The 4,911-nt window shown below is 40.8% G+C and overlaps 1 pseudogene; it reads right to left on the bottom strand.

Moving 5' to 3' along the window:
- Positions 1-663: 663 nt before the first annotated feature.
- LOC103737629 lies at positions 664-1,210 on the bottom strand (annotated as a pseudogene).
- Positions 1,211-4,911: the final 3,701 nt, after the last annotated feature.

Below are 4,911 nucleotides of genomic sequence, written 5' to 3'. Positions count from 1 at the left end.
TAATATATATATATATATTACGATAATGTTGTTTAATCTGCCAAATATACAAATTGAATTTGTGGAGTGTGTCTTGTCTTGGTTCTTCGCAGTAACCAGAAGTTTCTTGAAACGATCAATGGGCAGCATTACAAATGGACACTAGCCCGGGCCAGATGGGTGAGAAGGGGGCAGAGCAGGTCAGAGGAGAGGACTCAGTCTGACGGAACTGGCCAGGGACAAGCTGTGGACAGCCCCTCCGAGTCAGCACCCAAGCAATCAAGCTGGGCTGGCAGTCTCCAACTCCCATAGCAGCTGTCCACTGGCATGATCCCCACTAATGTGCAATCTACCAGATGAATGGAAGTGCCTCACCCTGATTCCCAGGCACCCCGCCTCCCCAACCAGGGTTCTGAATTCTAAAAACAGCAAAAACAGTCTTTGGTTACGTATGAAATGTGTCCTGCATCTTTCCATCTCAAATATAGCAGCTGCCCCTCCTCCCAGCTCCCCTCTCCATTCCCCCAAACTATTTCTACGCCAGGATGAAGAGGAGGCCCCCAGGCCACGGAGCTCGTGGCCTTGAGGGGCTGCTGCAGCGATGCCAGGGCACACAGTGGGCGAGACACGGCGGAGGTCCTGGTGGCAAGGCCGGTTCCCCAGCATCTCCTCCCACAGGCTGGCTTATTTATTCAGGGAGAGCGACTGCATTCGTTTTCCTGACTAAGCCGCGTCATCGTTTGCTTGCCTCTCCTCTTCTTTCTTTCTCGCTGCCTCCTCCAGCTGTTTTCAGATGATGGCCAGACCAGCAAAGTCAGCTTTGGCCTGCTCTGTCTTCCCAGCTAAATGCATTTTCATGTAGCGCTCTTTCGCTTTCTGCTTCTCGATTTCTTCTCGTTCTCTCCTTGAAAGCCCCATTTGGCCCGTCCAGGTCCAGTTGTGTGGCTTTTTTGGTTGTCTGCACCACCCGGTTGGGGTTCTCAATGTCAATGAGCCCTTCCACACTTTTTCGCTTTTGCTGGTAATCATCATTTTCATCCTCACTCTCATCTGAGTCTAGAGACTTCTTGTCCTTTTGGGGGTCACCCGAAGCCCCATCTCCACCTTCTTCTTGCTCCTCTTCTTCGCGGACCTTCTGCTTTTCAGCCTGCAGCTGGGCGTCGATCTCCTCAGGGCTGGTGTACTGCCTCGCTGGGCCTTTGTGGCCTCCCTTTCTTCCTCCTTTAGGCATGTCGGCTCCGTGACTGCCAGGCTGTGTTCTTGTAGGTCCCATTGACTCTACATCGTAGCCTACTGAGATGAGGGAACTATGAAATGACCATTTTGACAAGTTGTAATCCTTTGACTTGCATTTTAAAGTCATATCAAATAATGATCTCCCAAACATATTAGGTGCTCCCCAAAACATACAAGGGGCTCAACTTATTCTTTAAGGAGCTTGAAAATGGTGAGCAGAGCCTGGTCTGCCCTGACACTCATGATGCTTAAGCCCTGATTTGCACCATACTCCTCTAAAATGGAATCTATATGTTATAAAATATTTCAAATGGGGAAGAAGTCAATTTGCATTCCAGGATTTCCTGTAAATAGAGCTTAAAAGAAATTGAGTATAGTCCTTTGGGGGGGCATTTATTGTGATTTCTTTCTCATTCTAAAAATAATCACTTTGCTATCTAATGTGTCCATAACTTCATGATCTTTTTTAGAAAGAGGGCCTTCAAAGTTGTGTGACATTTAGGCTACAGAAAAGTTGGACTGTCACGATGATACTGAGCTCTTCTTAGAAGGTTGTCACTTAAGAAGCAAATGGCTGGGTGGTGTCAGGAGCAATCACCATGAGTACACCTTTTCACTTTCAGAAGTGTCTTGGTTTGAATGATAAATTACGTGGTCACTCTATAGACAGCAAAATACATTGGAATACACACTCTGGAGAAAACTGTTGGGTTTAAAACAAATCACTGTCATTTACCAGCTTTGTGGGAATCACTGAGGAAAGCAATTTAACCTCAGTGATGGACAATTTTAGGTCCGTTGGACTGGGCCATAGGATACCCATTTAATTGGTTACACATTATTTCTGGGTATCTGAGGATGTTTCCAGGAGAGATTAACATTGCGGTTTACAGAATATGTGAAGCAGATGTCCCTCCCCATTGGTGTGGAGTAAAAGAGTGGAGGAAGGTTGAGTTAATTCTTCATCTGGAACATTGATAGCTTTTGATAGTCTATTGGCCTCAATGCTCCCCATTCCTTGAGCATTCAAAGACTGGGATCTACACTGTCAGCCCTCTGGCTCTAAAGTGTTTGAACTATACCACCAGGTTTCCTAGGGTTGCAGCTTGCAATCAGTAGGCTGTAGAACTTCTTAGGCTCCATAAGTATATGAGCTAATGCCTTATCATAAGCCCCTTCCTAGAGAGATCAAACCCTACCTGCTAAGTGTTTTCTTGTGGTTATTATTGTTCTCACAATCACAGCCACATCTGATAATTCCTAATTTGCTTTTTAACTCAATTTCTTCATTTTTTGTAAAACTCATTTTTTGTTATTAAGAACAACAAACATGCCTATGAAGATTATTTTACACATAAATCATTTTGAGAATTCCCTAATCTCAAGTTATTTCTTTAGAAGAATAATAGTTGTACTCAAAGTAAGTAAGTGCTTTCTAAAATTAATACTGTCCATCTGCACTCTAGGTAGGACTAGCTCATGAAGTGCTTAGCTCCCAAATACTAAAAAATATTCAAGAAATGATTGGCTGGCCAACCACCAGCATATGTGGATCCTGCATCAAATTGCTGATTTAATGGAGTACTTCCAAGATCATAATCAATACAAAGCTTCTATGCTCTGGGCTGGGAATGTAGCTCAATGGTAGAGTGCTTGAACAAGAAGTGTTGGATTTGGTCTTCACTGGAAAAAAAAATTTACCTACATTTACCACATAGTCAGCTATCCCCACTGCTGTATGTATCACTATGAATTCATACCCTTTTCTACCTTATGGAACTCCTGGCCTATCTATAAGTTTATCCCTGTCATTGTAGAGAAAAATCTCTATGAATAAAGATGCAAAACTCACCGAACATGCATAGAAAAATATCAAGATTCTTCAAACTTAAAATAACAAAGAAAAATTAAACTGCTGAAGGGGTTCAGGAACTTTGTAAGAAGAAAAATGTTTAAATATTTAATATGTCTTACAAGGTCTTTTTGGAAGAGATTAATGTTATTAAAATGCAATTTGTTTGTATTAAAGTATTTAAATGTTCTGCATTTAATGTAAAATACATATTCTTACTTTTTCCCTGATGCAAAGGCACATTGGGAATTATGTGATCATGTGCAATTTGTTAAATGCAAATCACATTTTAAATATTCATATACCATATTTGCATTTTAAAATCAGAATTTTCAAAAGGGAGAGAGCATAAGAGGAACGAAATAGCAAGTACATTCTGCTGCAGACACCAAAGAAAAGAAATTAGTATGCAAAGTAGACAGACAAATTTCTGCTGCTACTGGCAAGATAACCAAAAAAATCTGCACAGATTTGAGATTTGAGGTTTATACCAAGGGATGCATGAAAACCTGAGGCCAAATGACACCCTGGGGCAGTGGTTAGCTCCACCCATTCACTTCAGGAATGAAGATATAGCCTTTCAAAGAAGTTAAGTGGGGCTGGAGAGATGGCTCAGTGGTTAAGAACACTGATTGTTCTTGCAGAAGACTGGAGTTCGAATCCCAGCACCCACATGGCCTCTAACAACTGTCCATAACTCCAGTCCCAGGGGATCCAAAAGTTTCTTCTGGCCTCCATGGGCATTGCATGACACGGGTGCACTTACCTACATGCAGGCAGTACACGCATACACATAAAAAAATTAAAAACTTTAAAAAAAGAACTTAAGTGACCTGCACTTTAGTAGACCTGAAAAAAACAGACGCCAGTTAGATACTATGACAGATGTCCAAACAACTGAGATGCCCTCTACCCTACATCTTTTCAACTGTCACTCAGCCCAGCTCTTTCTGAAGACTCATTGAGTAGACTGAGTAGGATCCAACAACAGAAAATTAAAAATCAATACGAACATTAATTGCCTAATAGATAAATGATAATGCCTAATGCTGGCTGAGACTCCTGAAATACACTCATATATTGCTGGCAACAGTTTGAATGGGTTTAACTTTTTGGAAAGCTATTTTGCAATCTTCATCAAATGCCTTTAGCATGTTCATGTATTTCTTTACAGTAATTCCAAATTAAGTAAGTGCAAAGAAGCAATGTTAAAACTGAAAAAGTCGATGCACATGAAACTTTATCATAATATTATATTCTAAAATATGGAAATGACTTAAATGTACAATGAAGGGATTGCTAAGGAAAATATGATTTATTTTCTACATTAAAATCTCATGCTATGGGGCTGGAGAGATGGCTCAGCGGATAAGAGCACTAGCTGCTCTTGCAGAGGACCAGGTTCTATTCCCAACACCCACATGGAGGCTAACAGCTGTCTGTAACTCTAGTTCTAGGAAATCCAATGCCTTCTTCTGACCTCCATGGGTATTGCATGACACGGTGCACTTACACACATGCAGGTGATACACTCATACACTACACACACAATAAAAATAATAAATAAAATACTTAAAAGTCTCATGTAATAGTTAAAATGGCAGTTTTACAAACATACTATGGAGCTTATAAAACTAAGAATGTATCAATGTTTTTAAGAATAATAGAATCCATAATCTAACCTGAGAACTATGTAATATACACTCATATTAATCTGAACAACGATAATTAAAGCAACCAAAAGCACATCTAGTGAGAGTCTGAAGTCATCATCTAAATTCTTCTCCCTAAGAAATTGATGGCAACTCTCAAGTCAGTGGTTGTAAACCTCATAGTGAGCAATT

This window comes from Nannospalax galili, unplaced genomic scaffold (assembly GCF_000622305.1).
Source record: "Nannospalax galili isolate Female #2095 unplaced genomic scaffold, S.galili_v1.0 scaffold617, whole genome shotgun sequence".
Lineage (NCBI taxonomy): Eukaryota > Metazoa > Chordata > Mammalia > Rodentia > Spalacidae > Nannospalax > Nannospalax galili.
This window is presented reverse-complemented; position numbering and strand designations above follow the sequence as displayed.